This window comes from Ambystoma mexicanum, chromosome 5q (genome assembly GCF_040938575.1).
Source record: "Ambystoma mexicanum isolate Mex_15411 chromosome 5q, UKY_AmexF1_1, whole genome shotgun sequence".
NCBI lineage: Eukaryota > Metazoa > Chordata > Amphibia > Caudata > Ambystomatidae > Ambystoma > Ambystoma mexicanum.
Window position 1 is genome coordinate 1,328,531,285 of NC_090933.1, and position 21,088 is coordinate 1,328,552,372.

A 21,088-nucleotide genomic window follows, 5' to 3' on the forward strand; every position below is an offset into this window, starting at 1 on the left:
AACATCAGTGCCATGGTTGGGAGGCGACCAAGCGGTAAGGGTGGCAAAGGTAGCCGAGCCTCAAAAGGTAGCCGTGGGGGGCGCGGTAGGGGACGTGGCTGGGATTTGCAGGGTACCCCTAGGCCCCCATGTGTGGAGGACCAGTCAGGGACACCCATGCCCCCCCCCCATAGTTGAGGGAAACGTGGCTGACACCATCTCTGATCAGCCCTTGTTGGACCAGCCCATTGTGGCACCTGACTTGGCAGAGGGTGACTCCGAGGCTGACTTCCAGGTCGCCAAGTCTAGGACACATGTGGCGGTGCAAGTTGGTGTCACCAGGCCACGTGGATCAGGGGCAGCTATGTCATCTGCTGCCCCGAGTAGGTAGGGTGGGGAGGCTGCAGGGGCAGCTGCAGCTCCATCCACCCCAGCTCTGACTCTCCCAGCCAGGGCAGTGTTGGTCCCAGTCCATCTTGCTAACGTTCCCCCTGACTACGTAACACTTCAGCCAATGCCTGCACCAAGTCCCATGCTCAGTGTGCATTCCCACATTCCAACTCCCCAGTCCACCGGTGCTCCTGCCCCTAGAGGCCAGAGCGGCTTAGGCCACTCAGGATCCCCACCACCTTCCAAAAAAAAGAGGAAGAGTGCTCGTCCACTACAGGCTGATACCCCAGACACGGCTACGCAGTCCGGCACGCAAAGGAAGCTTAGCTTCAATGATGCCGAACGTGATGCACTTGTGCAGTATGTGTCCGCACACGACAGCGAAATGTTGAGCACTTCAGGGTGCAAGACCACACCTGTCCGACGTCAGGCACACTGGCAGACCGTCGCGGACATCATAAGTGCCCTTGGATCAGTGAGGCGCACAGCTGGTGAGTGCTACAAGCGCTGGAATGACCTTAAGCGCAGGGCAAAGAAAAAGCTGGCCTCAAGTCATGCCGCTAGTCTGGTGACTGGAGGTGGGTCTCCACAAGAGGACATTGAACTCACTGTACATGAGTCTGTTGCTGGGACCTACATCACAGAGGAACAGATCCAAGGCGTGGGAGATCTGCCAGATTACGAGGCATTGTCCGGTGAGTGCACATGCATGTGTGTGTGATCCATGTGTATGTTGTGTGTGTGAGGGGTTCTGATTGAGTGCCAGGTGAGGGTGTGTGTGCCTGAGTGGTTTGGGTCACCCATGTGCTTCATCCAAAACATTCTCTTCTGCCCACAGTAGACGTTTTGTGCAACTTCACGCCAGTTGCCCTTGAAGTGGCATCTTGCTACAACATTGTTCCGTATTTCTCATTGTTCATTCAGGCTGATTGTTTCAATCCCCCCACTTTCACTACGCGTATCTGAGCCCTATTGTCAAACGATATGTGACATGCCTATGGTACATGCCATCTGTGTGATGGCATTGTCATGTATGTGGATTGGACATGCCACTCACAGGCCAATGTGTGATGGCTCTGCTAGCCAGCATGCAGCTAATGTGTTGCTCTTCCATCTTGGTGTCATCAGTGTGTGACATTTTCCTCCCCTTCAAACTCAGTGACAGTGCATGCATGGGAGGGTTATAGTCATGTGGGACATGTGTCAATCAAGTACTGGTTCTATACCTCATGAGGCCTAATTGTGTGCCATGGTGCTAATGCCTGTTTCGATTTTTTGTTTTTCATGTTTCTGCAGGGGATGACGCACTTGATGCTGTTGAGGGTGAGGAGATGATGCAGACCCAGGAGGGATCTCAGGCACGACCGGGCACCAGTGGGGGACGGGGTGTGGTGGTGGCTGAGAACCCACTCTTTCTGCAGACCGTTCTCTCCAGGGGTGTCTCTGGGTGCACCTCACCAGAACTCCTTTCGGGTGTTCATTCGGATGATGAGACCTATGTTGCTTCGCAGGTAGGTGTTTCTGGGAGGGATTCTGTTCTGTCCGACCCACATGCACCAGGGGTACATACAGCCCACTAAGGGGATGTCAGTGTTGGTAGGTCCGCCTTTGGTGGTTACGGATGCAGGGCCACACTCCGCAACATCTGATCCTGTTCCTGGGCCAGCAGATCAGAGGGGGAATGCAGTCCTGCAGCCTCAGGCAGTGCCGACACAGCAAGGCACAGTTCGCCTTGCCCCAGACAGGTGTGGTGCCCGCCAACACGATGGCCGTACGCCACCAGGCAATACCGCATGGGAGAGCTCCATATACGGTATGGCAAACCAACAGGCAGCAGCATCTGAGATGATGGCTCAAGCTATGGAGAGGGTGGCCACTTCCATTGTCACCCCAGAGAGGCAGATGGAGCAACTACAGCAGGCAACAGACTCCATTTGCCAATCACTCAGGGACGACATGTTGGCGTCCAACAGGGACAGACGGGTGGCCCTGGACACTCTGCGGGAAGCCATTTATATAGAGTCCCAGGGCCAGAGGGGAGCCCTGAGGGTAGAAGTCCGTCACCTCAGGCAGACTCTTGTGGAGCTTGAGGCTTCCACTGTCACAAGGACAGAACAGCCGCTGGAGCGTGTCACACGTACGCTGTCAGCAGAGATGCAGGCTACTCGGGAGGAGGTCCAGGCATCACGTCAGGTGGTGCATGGGGGATCTCCGCACCATAATCCACCAGAACAAGACCTTCCACACCCGCATGCTTGCTGCCATGGAGGACCAGATGAGGGCTTTGCGTGGGCTGCCTCCCATAGCACCACCACCCCCTGTGGTGGCAGTAGCACAGGGTGATGAGAGCGAGCACAGCAATTCAGAATCTCTCACATTAGCATAGCCGTGCAGGCCATGAGCCCATGGAGGTGTTTTTTTTCCGCAACATCCACCCAGGTGGCTGTTGGTGTGCACCTTGTCCTCGTACCTCCTGGGTGGCCTCCCCCACCCCCCTGGCCACCATATGGCCATTTTTGATTTTTGGATTTTTGTTTTTGATTTTTGCTTTTTTGTTAGTGTGTTGCCTTGTGTGGCTCCCGTGGGCATCCACTGTATTGCGGCTGGGCACATGCAGGCTTGTCCTGAGTTTGGGTTAGATGCTTGGGTTCGTGAGACACACACCCCTCCTGCTTCCTGTTACCATGGGCTTGCAAAGGGTGTGCCCAAGTGACAGCAACTTACACAGTGACGTTGGACTCCCATGACATTTGTGGGCAGTCTGTAGTCTATACTGTGTATACATTCCTAGTGCATATTGTTGTAGTATTGTACACTGCATGGTGTATTGATGTGTGCTTGTGCATCCATGTCTCCCTCCTAATTTGCAGGTTCATTCCACATGTCTTCTTTGGAAATGGAGTTCATGTTGTAAGCAGTGCACTTCCAGATTTGCGTGGCACCAACACTGTACAGTTGGGGGTGGTCGACGTGCTAGTATCACCAGGTTGTAAGTCTACGTATCCTTTTACTTAGTACTGTCATGTGAATGCTATGTTTGGGGTGGCTAGCTGCATTGTATTGTGGTAAGTCTTTGGTCATGTGTGTTGTCAGTTCTACATTAATGGGAGCACATTGTGTGTGGCCATTTTCCCATCGGGACACTGTACTTTGTGACACTTGTGTCATGTTTTGGGGATTCCTTTGTTTGCTCTCACATAGCATGACATGCCATGGTGTGTTGGGGGGCGGTGCTGGGGAGGTATTGGGGGACAAGTCACTGTTGTCATGTTGTATCTTGCAAGGGGGTAATGATTTTAGCAGCATAGAAGTGTGTCTTTTGATGACACAGCATTGGTGTTGTTTGTGTAGGTAGAGATGCACACAATGGAGCACTACCAGGTGAACAATCTCAGGCTGGTATGGTTGTGACAGTTGACTGTCAGTTGAATCGTCATCATTGATAGTCAGCTGGTATGTGCCAGGGCTGTGTGCACTCCACATGGGTGTGATTTTAGGTGAAGTAATTAGCCACCAGCTGCGTACGGACTGCCTCACCCCGTGCCCTTTCCCCTCCCATGCACAGCGGGCATGCATGTGGTTGGGGATGTGGGGGCACCACCATGTCCACCGGCAGGCCCCTGCGTGTTGCAACGTTGTGCAGGACAAATGCTGCCACTATGATCCTGCACACTACTGGGGGAGCGTATAGCAGCTGCCCACCAGAGCGGTCAAGGGAGCGAAAGCGTGACTTGAGCACTCCGAATGTGCGCTCCCATATGCCCCGGGTTGCAATATGGGCTGTGTTGTATCTTACCTGGGGTGGCGTTGTGGGGTTCAGAATTGGCGTCATGTGGGTGCTCGGAGGGTAGGCACTGTCTGCTGGGGAGGTGGTGATGGGTATCATTAGTGGGGTTGTGACATTACTCAGTATCTGACATGCATGCATGTGCAGTGGCATTTATACTCACCAACCAGCCATGTATCGCCATGCCGACCAGCTTCTAGGTCCCGGTTTAGGGTTGACATTCTGTAAATGAAACTGTCATGGGTGGACCCTGGATAGTTGGCATATACTGAGGTGATGATTCCCTTGGCATCACATACTACCTGGACGTTGATGGAATGCCAGTGCTTGCTGTTTCTATAGATGTGCTCAGTTGCCCTGGGGGGACGTAGTGCCACATGGGTGCAGTCAATGGCACCTAGCACTTTGGGGAAGTGTGCCACCCTGTAGAAATCCTGGACGGCAGCCTGCCTTTCTGCAGGTGTTCTGGGCAGGTATATGTGCCTGTGTACTGATGGGCGTGCAGTCATGATGGCCGAGACCTGGTGTAGGCAGCATGACTGCGTGGCCTGTGAGACGCCCCCAACTATGGCACTTGTCCGCTGAAATGAACCAGTGGCCAAGAAGTGCAGTACATTAAGGACCTTCACCAGGGGGCTCAGTGCTTGGGAGCAGAGGGTGGGTGATGTGAGGTCATCCTCCCACTCACTGACCAGGTCGAGTATTATGTGAGGTGGAAACCTATACCTCCCATACACGTGGTCATCAGGCATCCCAAAAAGGCTGGTTCTGGGTGTAAAAATTCTGGCCCAGGATATCCTCCTCCTCCTCCTCCTGTGGTATCCCACGGCCACTGCTGCTAGGAACAGTATATTCATCCTGGCGTCTGAGCTTCTTTGTTGTTTGCGTGCACTTTTATGCTGCGCGGGTCGACGTACGCCTGCTTCCTGCTTGCGTACGTGTTTCTGGATTAGCACAACTTTTTTGGCGTGTGCGTGTGGGCGTTCCACGCATTTGCATCCTGTACTTCCATGCCCACCACAGTGATACATGTACCCCGCTCGCCCAGGCCCAATCGCGTGTGAAACTTCCCGCAAGCCCCTCAAGTACACGCACCCCGCTCGCACAGGGCCTATCGCATTTGAAACTTCTCACGCACCCCTGAAATACACGTACCCAGGCCAATCACGTGTGAAACTTCTCGAGCACCCCTGAAATACACATACCCAGGCCAATCGCGTGTGAAACTTCTCGCGCACCCCTGAAATACACGTATCCAGGCCAATCGCGTGTGAAACTTCTCGCGCACCCCTGAAATACACGTACCCAGGCCAATCGCGTGTGAAATGTCTCGCACACCCCTGAAATACATGTACCCAGACCAATCGCGTGTGGAACTTCTCGCACACCCCTGAAATACACGTACCCAGGCCAATCGCGTGTGGAACTTCTCGCGTACCCCTGGAATACACATACCCAGGCCAATCGCGTGTGGAACTTCTCACGCACCCCTGAAATACACGTACCCAGGCCAATCGCGTGTGGAACTTCTCGCGCATCCCTGAAATACACGTACCCAGGACAATCGCGTGTGAAACTTCTCGCGCCCCCCTGAAATGCACGTACCCAGGCCAATCGCGTGTGAAACTTCTCACGCACCCCTGAAATACACGTACCCAGGCCAATTGCATGTAAAACTTCTTGCGCACCCCTGAAATACACGTACCCAGGCCAATCGCATGTAAAACATCCCGCGAGCCCCTGAAATACACGTACCCTGCTCCCCCAGGCCCGACCGCGTGTAAAACTTCCCACGCACCCAAGAAATACACGCACACGCTATTATTCACACAGCGGGTGTCCGTGTTTGTCGCGTACCCCTTTGCACGTCATTTGTCCTAGAGGGCCACAGTATGGGACATTTATCAGAGCTGTGTATACGTGCTTTTTGTTAGCGCACATTTTGGCGCACTTTTATTCATGCGTAGGGACGCTACCGCCTGCTTTCGTGTGGCGGACGTGTATGGGCCTGTGCGCGTCTTTGCCCGTGCGCTGATTTGCCCTATTCGATTCCATGAATACGTGTTGTAGGCGAGCGTGTGGGCGTTCCGCGCACTTGCCTCCTGTACTTCCCCCGTGATGCCCACATTTTCACGAGTTGTTCCCCATTCCGCGTGTCACACCCCGTGTTCCGTCTACTTTTGTTATGTGCGCCGCGCTATGTGCGCTTTCGCTGTGGCCTTAGCGCACGCCGTTAGATGACCTGTGCGCCGGCGTGCGCAGCGCACTTTTTCAGCGCACATCCCACATTTTACTCGCGCACGGACTTCCATGAATAGATGTGCGCTGGTTTCCCTGCGATATTCCCACTTGCACTGCGATTTTTCCTGTAGCACTGCGAATCGCACGTTTTCGCACGCGTGCGCCGATTTTTTTCAGCGCACATTCATTCCATGATTCGGCCTGATAGTCTAACGGAAGACATGAAGTTGTTCACTTCACATGTTTCTGTAACTGGTCTGGGGAAACCATGTGGCATTTGGTGTAGTATTTACCTTTTGTTTTTGCATTTGCTACGACAATATTGCCCACATTTGTGTCTTTGAAATTGTACAATTTGTGCATGAAGATCACTATTTGTTGCTTCCGATGAAATTTCACAAGTGACATATTTTTCGATAAACTGCAAAACAGTGGCATCACTATTTTGACCAAATTTAGGAGCATCTTTAATCCTTAAAAGCATGTGGAAATGTGGTGCTCCTCTAGCTTGGTATTGTTTTTTCCAAAAGAAGTGTTGCACTTCTCCGAGGGGAGGAACAGTTGCATAGCAATGAAGCGATGATGGAAATATCTTGAAACATTAACAGGATCTAGAGAACAAAGTTCTCCAGGTGTTAGTATATCTGTTTGTTTTGTTTTTGTTTAATATGCGTTGGAAATCACGTAAATCTTCCCATGCATATTCTGCACAACTTAATGTAACAAACCAAGTGGATGGGCCAAGGTTTTTTATCATACAACGTACATCTCCGTGACGTCGGAACCAGTACTCTTTAGTACCACGCATGTTTGCTAACACATTTGTAATGCTTGATTGTAAAACCTCATCTTTTTCTTGCACTTTTTGTAGTAATTGCTTAGCTGAATTATTTTGAAAGTGGGTTCATGATTTCAATGTGTGTGCAACTCTAACATAGTTGCTAGTTCACTTTCAAAGAGGAGGTGGAATATGTATTCCCAGATTTAGAGAAAATGTGGACCTTCAGAATACATTCGCAACGAGCGGTATTCTGATGCTGTTATCTGAATTTTTCTATCATCGTACCTTCCTCCTTTCCCAGCAGGAAAGAGTAGAGGAAAAGCACATGCTTCTATACTTTTTTCCCATATGCTGATTGGTGATCCTTTGGTTTGTCACATTTGGTACGGTTCCAGTGCATCATCTATGGTGTCATTAGAGTGTAATGGATGAATTGTATAATGTTCTAAAATATTGGATACTGTAGCAGGATCTAGAAGTTCAAATTGACCAGTTTCTGGTGACTCTTGAATTATTTCAGTGGTTTCCCTCAGGTTTTCTTCAATATTCATTTCTTTGTAGTATTCACTATTGTCTTTTAGATATTGCAAGGCTTGTCTAAGTTTATGTAAGTCTATGAGTTGTTGCCAAAATGTTTGTCTTTTGTAGGTACACCATTTACTTAGACAATTAAAGATTGCTCTATTGGACGTTGGACTCCCAGAGTGTGCACATTTTCTTTTAGATCTAATGGTAAATAAACTACTTTGCCACTAATGTCTTTCATTAATTCAGAGGGAAGTAATTTTGCTGTTTTTGGTTGAAATGGGTGCACTGTTTGAATTCTGATGCTCTCATATAAATTGAGTGGTTGCAGCGGTTTTGGTAGTGGGAATAATTCTAAGTTATTTGTGATAGCACGTGAAGGAGTTTGGTTGTTGTCAAGTTTTGTAGTGCAGTAACTACAACGTATTAAGGGGTCAGTTATTTCGTATTTGTTTTCCGCTATAAGGTAGAGAGCTAATTCAAACCATTTGGAATCTTCATTGTCTTCTATTTTGTATGTTATGTCTATAGTTTTTGTGTTACTTTTATAAAAAGTTCTGCGGCAACACACACACACACACATGGTTTGGTACTTCGGCTGATGTACTTTTAAATGTTAGTATTTCTTTTTTGTATGTGTGTAGTAGAAGGTTGCCATCTGTACAATTGTTGCTAGTCTGTTGTAAAGCTATTGCATTTTGTAAATAGGTCTTTGGCTGTACCATGTAGAAGATTGTTATTTAAATTGGCTAGTGCTAAAGCAGGACTTTTAGCATAGTACAATTTATAGACTAGATTTCTTATAGTTGAATGATGTGTTGATATCATTTTGATATGATGGAAGGTGCTTTTGCAAATGGGTCCTGAAATGCAGGCTAATGAATGTCCTTGTAGTCCTGTGTATTTGCGCACTGGACAGGTATCCATATTTTGTAGCAGTTTCATTTTGATTTTGTATTTGCCTTTCACATACTGATTGAGGAACTGCCGTAAAGATTTGAAATATTTTTTGGCAATGTTACTCATTGACGTGCATGGCCATTTGTATACTGGACGTTCAGGTTCAGTTGAATGGAAAGTTGATACTGAGTTTTTTGTAAGTAGTCTATCTTGTTCTATTATGGTATTAAGTTTTTCATACCCTTGTCCACTGCTATGTATGGCAATTGTGTTTGTTTGCTTTGGTTTGTAAGCTTCTTCATTGAAATATGGTTCTGTGCTGGTGGTGTGACTCCATTCACCTCCACAGATATTTAAGAAGTTATTTTTGTTTACATTCCATTTATTGAGAAGTCTTTTTTGTAATTTAGTAGTTAGTTTTGTTAGTGGTTTAATTCTGTTTAACACTAAAATAAATAACTTCCTTTTGAGAAAGATTGCACTGTCTATCAAAGCTTCTAAGATTAGTTTTCTACGGTAGGTTTTAAGGGTTGTGCATGAATTGTCTCCTGTTTTTATAAGATTCTGAAGGACTCTGTGGCAGAACATTTTTGCCAAAATACTTTTTTTGGTATGCATACCTGCCAGTATATCATGATGTATAGGAGCAGTGTTAGCAGTAGTGGTAGCTGAATTCTTGTTACTCACTTTCTGTTTTGTTTTACATTTTGATAGAGGAGGCAAAGTTTCTGTACTGGAGGCTTGTTTTGTTTCACTTAATGACTGCATTAGCTGTTTTGTTTGAACTTTTTTACACATTCTTCTAGAGATGGATGCTTATTTTGGACAGTTTTATTTTAATTTGCTCTACTTCTGCGTTGCTTTCTATGGACCTTCTTTTTAGTAGGCATTCTTTGGGGTCTTTTGAAAAAAAAAAAAGAAGGTATGGGTTGGGCTGTTCTGCAATGTATGTGTGCTGTGTGCATGAGTGTCTGAGTATGATGGTAAGGATGTATGTGGTGGTGTGTGATTGTGCATTGGGCAGCTACAACTAGTTGGGAAGGCTATTCTATTTGTGTGTTACTATACTGGGGTTCAGATGACAGTAGAAAGTAAGATAGTGGTGAGGAGAAGCACTAATACTTAATCTAATGGTATAGAATTAAAACAGTTCTTTGTTCTGTAATACTAACAATCTAGGGGCTTAGTTATGTCGTTTGTGCGCCGAAAAAGGGGGATTGTGCGCCATTCTGCCTGCTAATCCCTGTTTAACAAATGGGGATTTGTTATGGTAGTATTGCACTTACTCTTTTTGTGTGGAATGAGCAGGTTTCTTCTGAGTTGTTGTTTATACTTCAGATGCTGCTGGTTTTCAGGAGAGTGGTCTTCACTGCAATTTTAAAAGAATGTAATTTTGTGTGTTTATAGCACTGATGTTAATTTTGACATCGATTTTTATGTTTTTGTAGTAGTATTCTTGTTTGATATATGAACATAGTGTGTGCATGCAGTTTCCTATGACTATCTGCAGCTTTTATATTTTACTTACAATATGTTAGTTCAAAATGTTTTGAAAATGAGTAGAATACTAAGGGTATGAAACTCACTTTTTTTAAGGGTGTGTTATTGAATGTTAGGAGAAAGAAGAAATAATGATATACTTATTTTGCAATTGATATAAGGTAAATGGCAGATACTGTATAGAAAAGCATGGCATGTATGCATCTGTGAAGGTGTGGGCAATAAATCAGAAGGATGTGATTTACAGGCAGTGGTGTTATTGCAGCTGGATGCTTTCCAAAGATAGTATCTATCTTGGTGAGTGTATGAAGATGCATGATCTTATCCTGGCTGTGTGTAATTTTATAATACACGACTAAGTGTTTTTCTACAATTATACTGTTATTTCTCCCATCTTCTAATATTATAATTTTTTAGATAGCTGTGTGTGTAAAATAGCAGACAGGTTTGGAAGTGACCGTTGATTTTAGCAGATGGGGAAAAAATGACAGTAAGTTTGTTTTCTAGGTTATACAGGTTAAGTGGCATTTACTCTGTTTATATGCATTCATAAGAGTTGTACATGTACTGTGCAGAAAATATGCATACCTGTAGTTTGTATTCATGCATGTGGATATGCATGCAGCTGCAAGTAGAAATCTTGGAGACTTGTAGAGTAGTTTTTGTAGTAGGTGCTTTCTAATGATATGAGACTTGTACTCAGAGTGATCAATAGTACATTTGAAGTGTGGAACTCTGATGATGGAGTTAGATGTAGAGGTCTTCGATGTGATTGGTGGATGGTTGTGTGACTGCTTAGCTGTATCCAATGAGGGAATGGCACAGAGAGTGATGTGGAAAGGGTAGAAGGGCTGTCTAAGAGTTACGCGCCCGCAGACACCGTCGCTGTCCGCGGTCAGGGCGTGCCACATCTGGGGTTTTCCAGCAAATCCAGCATGGAAAAGGGAGTGTAGGGATCAGCCAATCAGATGTTGAGGTTGTGGATTTGTGTTGAAAGAGACTGTGTAGTGAAGATGGCAGAGGTGGAGAAAGTCAGGGTGTTGGTGCTTGGGGATGTGTTGTCCATGGTTTACAGCAGTATGCTCAATGGAGGCATGTGGCAAACCATTTTGATGTTAAAGGAGTGGAGGTGGTGTGGAGCACTGTGCCTGATTGCAATGTACAGGGAATTGTACAGGTTTGTGAAGATATTGGCAGGATGAACAGTCCCCATGTGGTAGTTTTGCACTATGGCACTTTCCATTTTGGCTATGTCAGTGTCCCTACTTTGTTGGCAGATTTGGAACACTTGGTTCAAGCAGTAATGAACATCCTTCCAAATACCAAAGTAATCTATTCTGGATTACTACCTAGGGAAATGTGGGACAATAGTTGTGTTTTTTGTCCTCAGCAAAACATTGATAGGTGTGCAATCAACCGAGGCGTGTGCTTTCATGCTTAGAGCTGGTATGATCTTCTGTAATAATGAGAATATTGATTCCAGTAATGCTATTTATTTTAAAGAAGATGACATCTCTTTATCTTTTACGGGAAATGCCATGCTGGAATGTAAGGGTTGCTTTGGAGAAGGTTATGCGAAAATTGTAGGAGTAAAGTTAGAAAACCAATACAAAAGAAAAAAAATACAAAATAACAGGTGTCTATGAAACATCTGCAACAAAAAAAAGGCTCTTTTCAGAGCCAACCTCAAAGGGGAAATGGGGCACACTATTTAAATTTACATTCACCACGCTCAGATTTTCGATATGTCTGCGGACATGGCGGTAGTCCGCGGACAGCGCGTATTACATACATGGATTTTGGGGTGGAGAGGCATGCAAATGAAAATGACAGAGCAAGGGATTTGTCAGTAAAGTTTACTGGGTGTGTTGTGTAAGGAGAGAGTTTGTCAAAGTCTATTTTTCCTGAGAGAAGAACAGATAGCTATGGATGTGTGTTTCAGAAAACAGATTATCTGGATTTTGGGAGACTCATGGATACATTGGTTGGAGGTGCATGCAGAATGCTGTGGAGCAGCTGCAGATCTTAGATTCCCTCATGTGAAAGTGCACTGTCATGGAGAGCATGGAATGAAGTGGCTGGACTTGGTACCTCTCTGTGCTACTTTAGAGACAGAGCATCATCCAGACATAATTATAATTCATTGTGGAGGGAACAGTTTCGGACATGTGTCTGGAATTTCATTGTAATTTGCAATGAAAGAAGGACTTGGGAAGGTCATGGACATGTTCCAAATTCCCAAGTAATTTTTTCTCATATTGCGCAAAGACAAATGTGGCTGCGTTCTTCTTCATTTGGTCCACAAATGGAGAAAGTGAGACACAATGTCAATAAGGCTGTTTGTGCCTGTCTAAGAGATGTTGGCATGTCCTCTTTTCACAATGAAAATGTTATGTTTCGTAGCACATACATTTTTCGCAGAGATAGAGTCCATCTTACTTATCCTGGCAATCAGATTTTTCTGAGAAATGTACAAAATGCATTGCGACCTTTTTTGGAATTACAGTAATCTAGTTTGTAGTAGATGTTGACGATTTCAAGTTTTTCAAACACACAAAAACACCACCAAAAGGCTCTTTTCAGAGCCACCACTTCATCCCAGAGAAAAGTGCCTTGGTTTTGCTAGGGCAGCACCCTAAAACCTTATGTCCTAGAACTGTCCGCGGACTTCTAAAAAATGCACAGGGCCCTGCACTGTTTATTTGCCACTTCTTAAACTGTGAAAGGCGGCTCTGAAAAGAGCCTTTTTTATTTTTTTTATTTTTGTTCTATTTATTTTATTTGTTTTTTTACACAAGACACACTAGGAGAGGATGGGAAAGGAGGGTAATGAAGGGACACCAACCATGGGATAATAAAGGGCAGGTGGAGAGAGGAAGTTGTAGGGGTGAGCCTTACTTAGGTAGGTAGCAGGTCTTCTGTGCTCCGTGACCGCAGTCTCGAAAGCACTTCGAAGACTCTCCCCCCTGCAGAATACCGCGTTGCAGTACATACACAATATTGTGACCCTCGAAAGGTAAGGGTCAACAGCATCGTGAATGGCCTGTGAGGCAGCTGGAGGGATGCGCTCTCCCACAGGAGTGTCTCTTGTGGTGAAAGGAGCAGAAACTGAGCATATGGTAGAGGAACTCAACCTACTACGTTCATCACAAGGTACAACCTTGCAAACGGCCCCACCGTGGAACGACTTCAGGTGTCACTTCATGGATGTCGTACAAAAGCTGTACGAACCACGCCTCCCACGACTCTGCACCATTTTGCACTGGTTGCAGGTGACCTTGTTCGCACATGCTTTTGGTACGCTACCATGAATGGTAAACAACCGCCACACCCAAGACTCCCGGCGAGTGCTGGTAGTAGGGACTTCCTCTACCTCATCCTCTTCATCTTCGTCCTCTACATCCTCACGCCTGTTCCCCTCTGCAGGCCCTTAGGGAGGTGGTGGTGGTGGAGGGGTTGGGGGTGGTGCTGAGGCAGATGTAGCAACAGCAGCCATGGATGCCATCAGGATGGATGAGATAATCTCAGCAAGAGTAGCAAAGGCAGCAAAAGTCAATCTGCAATAGCCAGAAGCACAATGAAGATCAGCTCTGGGGTGTGGCCTTTTATAGGGGTAGAGGGGTGCGCTTCGCAGACAGATTGAACACCTCAAAAAGTTCCAAAAAGTATGTGGAAAGCCAGGATCATTGTCTGGGACATGTGCAATGGTGAATCTTTACTGTAAAATACTTTGGATTGTCTGAAAAATGTATTTTAAAATGTTCGGGAACTGGACAGTGTCCGCAAATCAGGACACACGCTCAGCATGGGTGCGGTCACATGATGACTTCAGGAACACGTCCGCGAAGGGAACAGGTGTCCGCAGGACACCAAATGCACAGGAACGGTTGTGTGCATGCGCGCGGTTGTTCTACGAACAGTGTTCGGGTCCACAAACAAATAAAAGTGCGACACAAGTGAGACGGATAGTTATGGACAGGCGCAATGTTCGTAGGATTTATGGCTGCGGTGCGCATGTGCGTAGATGTTCTACAGACTGTACGGACAGGTATAGTGTCCTTAGGACAACTCCATTTTGCTCATTACGAACATCCAATACACTGGGTGTATTCTAAGAACAGTCCATCTTGCTTGCAAACGGTACAGACAGGTATAGTGTCCTTAGGACACCCCTATTTTGCTAATTACGGACATCCCGGACAGGCGCGCTGCCTGCGGACAACCCAACTGACTTTAAAAAAAAAAATAAGACACAAAGGATTGAATTAAAAGGCACATAATATTTTTTTATTATATACAGATACAACATTTATGAAAGAGAGGGGGGAAGCAGAAACTGACTCAAATACAGGGGAATTAGGGGTTTGGAGAGGACGGATTGAAGTCTCATCAAAACGTTTTTCTTGGTGTTGAGGGTTTGAGTATAGTTCACTGGGACATGGAGAGGGGGAACAGGTGCATGTGGGACAATGATATTTATTTTTTTCTTTTATGTGGTCCTCCACAAAATGTTTCAAAAGATTACAATTTTCCATAAGCTTGTCCATTTTTTGTTCAATGCGCTGCAGAGTATTTTCTAATTTCTCTTTTGGTGTATTATTTTCAATGTTTGTATGGTCTGTTAAAAAAAATATATATGTTAAGTGCACATAAAGTAATGATTATTAATTTGCTTATAAAGAGAAGTGTCTACCATTAGTATCACTGTCTTCAGACATTTCCTCACGTGGGAAATTTTCCTCAAGCCATTCCAAAGTACTGAACATTTCTGTGTAAAAAATAATATATTACTTTTTGTGTACCTAATACAGAAAGTTTAGAAAGATATAAGAAACATTAAGTTTACTTACTAGTTTCTGGTAAATTGTGTTCTTACTGCTGTGCAGTTTTTGTGAGGTAATTATGTTGGAAGCATATCTTTTTTTGTTTTGGTATATTCCATTTTAGTACATAGGCTATTTAAATGAACGGTTGATGTGTTTCATAGATAGGTTTCACTTCTTACTTATTATTATATATAATGTGTGTATGTGCTGCTTTTTGAACTTGTTCAGTGTTTATATGGCATGATAGAACAATCTAAAATACCCCCTGAGTGTTTGGGTAGTGTTTCTGTTGTCCGCGTCTGTCCGCGGACATACGCACAATCCGCAGACATCAAAATCACTAGCAGGGGGGTCGGCATGTTCTATGTTACATGTATATAAAGTAAGGGAATCCTAGTAAACATCTATCAAATTTACACTATGAATATGTATATTCAGTAAAATAAAATTTGATAAAGGGACGTTATGGTTCAAAGTAAAACCGAAAAACCCCTGCAATTCGCCAGTTATGGTACAAATCTGCCTCCCTTGTGCCTATACACAAATGTACAGTCTCTTGCATAGTCTCTTACCCTTACTAGTCTCCTCCAGCACCTTTGGAGCCAGATAGCATACACAATTGCACTTTGGGGTGCTGGGCAAGGATCTCTCTGTGGGGGTGACGGAGGACTGGTCTGACTCAGACTCCCGTATGCATTGGATTGTTGAGAGCTGCATTGTTGAGAGCATGCTGGCCTGCAGGTGTTGGATATGTGTGTCCGCAAAGGTCTTCAAGCGCACCTGGTGCTGCTCCATAGCGTCCAGCCTCCTCCATATGGCATCCTGACATGCATGGGGTTGAGGGCTATGGGGAGGGCTGGGACGGATGTAGCTTGATCCGTATGACCTGCTATTGCTGTCACCTGGCCAGTGACAATGTGGCTGGGTGCCCCACTCAGGTGACGAGAGGGTATCGTGGGCCTTGGTGCGTGCACAGTGGCCTCTGTGCGACTGCCAGGATCTGGATCCCCTGTCACGACCGTAGAGGCCGGCTGTTAGATTGGGGGCGGGGAGGTAATTGTAGGAGCCTTGCCTGCAGCTGTGTCATGATTGCTGCTCTCTGGTGCTGTGCCTGTGTTGGCATGTGCAGGGCTGCTGGGCCCTGCTGTCACAATTCTACCCATTCCCTTCCCACCGATTAGAGGTGCAGGGGTGATGGCTGTTGGTCTTGACCTGGAGACCTGACCATGGGATGTAGATGAGCATGCATCTTCCTCCTCTGTCGCCTGTGAACCTGTTGGGTGAACAATGACATGCTGTTAGTCATCATGCGTACTTGTATGTGGGTTTGCTAGTCACACATGCGCTAAATGGTGGAGGGACATCCTACATGTGGATTGAATGGTATGGTTTATTGCAAGCCAATGCATATGGCCACAGCAAATGTGGTGGTAGTGTCTTCTGAGGCTTTACACCTCATTGGCATGTTGTGGTATATATTTACCCAATCAGCAGTACTTACCCACATCACCAAGCTGCACTTCAACAGAACCAGCAAAATGGCTGCGGCAGCTCTTGTGAGCACCATTGCACCCAAACTATGTTTGGGTGCAACAAAAGGATGGCTGCACTGTTTTGCCAAGCGCCATTGGGCAAGATGGAACAGGGAGCACCCCGAGAAAGGCTACTAGGGTGTGTTCTTGTTTGTCTTAACGAAATGGAGTGAAAAAGCAGTGTTGTTTTGCTGCAAGCCCACAATTCCTATTGAAAAAGGGAATATTTCACCTTTAAAATGATGCCGCTCTGATGCTATTTGTCCCTGTTCTTCATCACACTACCTTTAGCAAAAATACCCTGTCATGCCCAGCCATATTCACATTGTGCTCCATCAGAAAAGAGCCTTATTCCTGAATGACAGACTGTGCCAGCAAAATCTGAGAAAATCAGCAAAAGCTTTCCTTCAGCTACACAGGGAAATCTTACAGTTTGCTACAAAATGTCAAAAATCACTGCTTGAAAAAAAATCATAGCTTTCTGTGCACATGTCAATTTCATGAAGACGTTTACCTTGTACAGACAGACAGACAAAACAAGCTGGCTACAGCTACAGAACAATATTAGGAAGTAGATGGATGATAAATCCCAGCAGCATTGACCACGTGTCAAAATGGGCTTTTACAAACCAGAGAGCAAAAAATGCCTGTTTGAAAAAGTACAATGTTGAATGAAAGCTTATCCGTGCCTAGCAATGTAAAGGGATTTGTTGCTGGGGAAACATATATGGGCAGATTTATTCAACAGGCTTGTTTTGATTCAGGATAAAATAAAAGAAAAATAAAACTGTTAAACTGCATTGGCTGGATTTTGCAAGCTCCCAAAACAGGTTATTCCAGGTGGTCAAAGCTAAGGCTTCCCCCCAAAAGGGATCCACCATAAACTTCCAGGACAACAAATTGTCTTTTAAGCAAAAAGATGGAAACCAAATGTCATGCGCCCTGAGCGAACTTTCCAGTTGAAAAAAATAATGAAAGGTGTAATCCAATTTTGATGGTTTATCCATAAAACTTTGTTTATTTTCAAAAAGATAAATCAATGTCCTCAAATCAATGCCCTCTACATGTGTTTCACTGTCTTTAGTTTCCAGACAGATCTTCAGGAGGGAATAACAAATCTATTTTTCCGAGTCATGTGACATATTCAATCCTTTTTTGACACATTTAATATCATAACAAAAGAGATATTTGTCTGAAAATAAAGAAAAACATTTTTTTGCTTAGTGTCCTTTAAATGTGTTGCAAGCACTTCTAGCATGGTTAACTTTCACACAATTTTTACTTGTCTAAACCTTTATGGTCCTGATTGCTCTTTTGCAGTGTAGAAAAAACCTTGACAACAAATAGCTATTTAGTACACATATATATAGTACTGAAGCGCACTCACTTGCGTTTTTTTCTTTCTGGCCCAAACTTCTATATGTGTCTTGAATTTGCTTAAAGGAGCGTTCTACCCTTTTTGCTGTCCCAATTTAAAGTAAAGCTGGGGAGAGAGGAACATCGGATATGATGAATAAGTTATGGCGTTCACCTAGTTACTATCACTTTAATCTTGATCTAATGGTATGTCTGCTTCCTTAGTTTCCTCTTATTACACTAACCTTCCTTTTCTTTTGTTGCTCTAGCGTTCGATGCTTCCTGTATTCGATCCTCATATGCGTGGGATTGTACGGCCTGATAACCGTTAGGCTTACCTGCTCGCTTTCGCTTATATGATTGTTCAAAGTCGCTGTCACGTGATGGATTGCATCACGTGATCGCTACTCCTCCATTTTGGTTTGGGAACAATGTAGTGCTTCTTGCTGCTGCATGAACCCTTTATTGTAGATGCGTAGACATGCATCTAAATGCCTGTATGGTGTTCCTTTCTTTAGTTACTTCTCCCGGTGATTACTGTTGTGCGAAAGCGTGATCACTTAGTAGTGTGTATCACGTGTCCGCAGCAATGTGCCATCTTGGTATGGGAATGGTGCAGTTCTTTCCCACACAATTGGCATACTTTATTTTTTACTTTTCCAGCTGCACAGGTCCATTTGTATGGATGCTAAGTAGTGCTGCATGATAATGTGATGCTGTTCTTTTGCTTTTCATGTTTCCTATTATACGGAAGTATATTTACGTGATTGTATATTCCACAGGTTCAATCTTTTACTTTTTGTTTGGACAAATTAATTTCGATGCATGTGCTATTGTATAATAGCATAAGTTGATGTACTTACCTAAATCTGATTGGTTATACTTAGTGCTTGCAATCGACATTTACATGCTTATTATTGTTTGGCTATATATTAGGCTAACAACTAAAGCATTAAATAAACTTCCAGGACACCTGGATGATAATTACTAGGTTGGAAAACTTTGACCAAGACAAAGACACTTCACATACTCCTCATACTTTGGTCTGGGCTGAGCCATCTTACACCTCAATTCATGGTTCGCACCACAGTTGAAAGTACTACGCAAAGAATAAAGAACTAGCGAAGACCACTGGAAAAGCCACCCTACCCCTACCAACAAGGATAGCCTCATCATAGCCTCTCTTAACTATAAAAAAGCAATTTTTCTTGCAAAAAGGCACTTGTAACACACGTATCTTGCAAGCTGAATCCAATACCAAATATCTCTTCAAGATCCTCAAAGAACTTGAAATTCCTCCCACAACTCCTGATAAATGCATTAAAGACAGCACATGGTGCTCGAACATGCAAAAAGCGCTCCTTGACAAAATCACTACATCACAATCCAAAATCATTGCCAAAAAAAGTAGTCTCCAGTCTAACCTCCAGGTTAACTCCCACTCTACCAAAACTAATCACACCTTACACACCTTTAAACCGTTTAGCTATTCACCGCTAACGGTCCCCAAGGTTGAAAACATCATAAATAAACTCAAACCATCTAATTGCCAGGGTGATTCATTTTTTATTATTCTTTTTTATTTATTTTCATTTTGAAAGCGCTCACACAGCCCGGGGGCATTGAGGCGCTGTTACAGAATTTTTTTGTTGTTGTCTTAGTTGCATATTTATAACGCGCTTAAATACCCAGAGGTTTCTAAGCACGGACCCAGAGATCGAACCTGTGTTGCTTCGTGTCGTCTTGCTTCCAAGGCGAGCACGCTGCCACTGAGTTATCCTCCCGGGAATGCCCAGCTCCCATAATAAAGGAGTCCGCCCATGAACTAGCACCCTTCATTACAGCACTAATATACACATCCTTCAGCACAGGCACCGTACCTGTTTACCTCAAGGACGCATGGGTTATCCCACTCCTGAAAAAACTGACACTGGACCCTAATATACCTACCAACTATAGACCCATCACAACCATGCCATTCCTCTTGAAAATCTATGACCGAGCAGCATACCTACAGATCCAGGACTACTTGGAATGTAACAATCTCCTTGGCCTCAGGCAATCAGGCTTCCGTCCCAAGCACGTAACCGAAACTGCACTCATTGACCTCAAAACACAAATTTGAGGATCTTAAAGACAAAGGCAAGATGGCCCTCCACTTCTTCGGCCGCGTTCGATTTGGTGAACTACCAAATCTTGTGTCAACACCTCAAAGCGGCTGCCCACTTCTTAGATAAAGCCACTACTTGGATCCGATCATTCTTGGCAAACAGATCCATGAGGGTCTTCTCCTCCGCGGCCTCCGCTGTACCATCACCAGTATTATGCGGGGTCCCCCAAGGTTCTTGCGTGTCACCCATCTCATCTACAATGTGTTCACAAAACCCTTATTTGATATTCTTGACTATCTGGGTGTCACCTACACAAACTATGTGGATGACACCCAGATACTCATCCCTATCACGGGGGATCACATAGTGGACTCCAAAGCCTTAAACGATGTTAATCAAGTCATCCAGGCCTGGATGGCTCAACACAAGCTCTGTCTTAACGATGATAAAACAGAGCTCCTCATCCTGGGCTCACCCAACCGACTTAGTCGACTAGACCACACCTTCAAATCCTGTATCATTAATGGTAATCTTATAAATGTTTCAATGACACCAACACTCTAGGTTTCCACCTTGACACTCTACCTTATCCCTCGCAAGACAAACTATAATGCTGTGATCTCTGCATCTGCCAATTTGTGCAAACTTATCGAACTGCATTATCTTGGCCAGAACCCTAATTATGTAAACGTTAGGTCACCCAAAATAATGCAATTAGGGCTGCTTTGAACATCCCGAGAAATCAACACATATCAGACAGAGTTTCTCTTAAATCGCTTGCCCTCACGCATAAGTGCCTGTCTAACAAGGCACCTCAATACCTGGCCAGCCGGTTCATTCCACATACCTCCAGCCGACCACAGAGAGCAGCCCAAGTTCACTGCCTATCCATACGCAGATTCAAACTACAGAAATCTGAGGGTATCGGCTTCCCGGTCCTTTTCTAAAAACTCTGGAACTCACTTCCCACTACACTTGGATCAGAACCCACCTTCCAGGCCTTCAAGGGCAAAGCCAAACTCGGGATCATGGCTCAAGATATACACTGCCCTTCACATCAACCTTAATTCTTCTCTGATCTACCCTCATCCACTGCCACTCCCATTGAGTCGCCTTTGCACCTGCCATTGTATACCCTGTTCTGCAATTGTAACTGTATA

At 45.0% G+C, this 21,088-nt stretch overlaps 1 pseudogene; it reads left to right on the plus strand.

The window, feature by feature from the left end:
* Positions 1-21,088, plus strand: part of LOC138498530 (zinc finger protein 585A-like) — a 1,446,290-nt pseudogene that overhangs the window by 1,397,141 nt on the left and 28,061 nt on the right.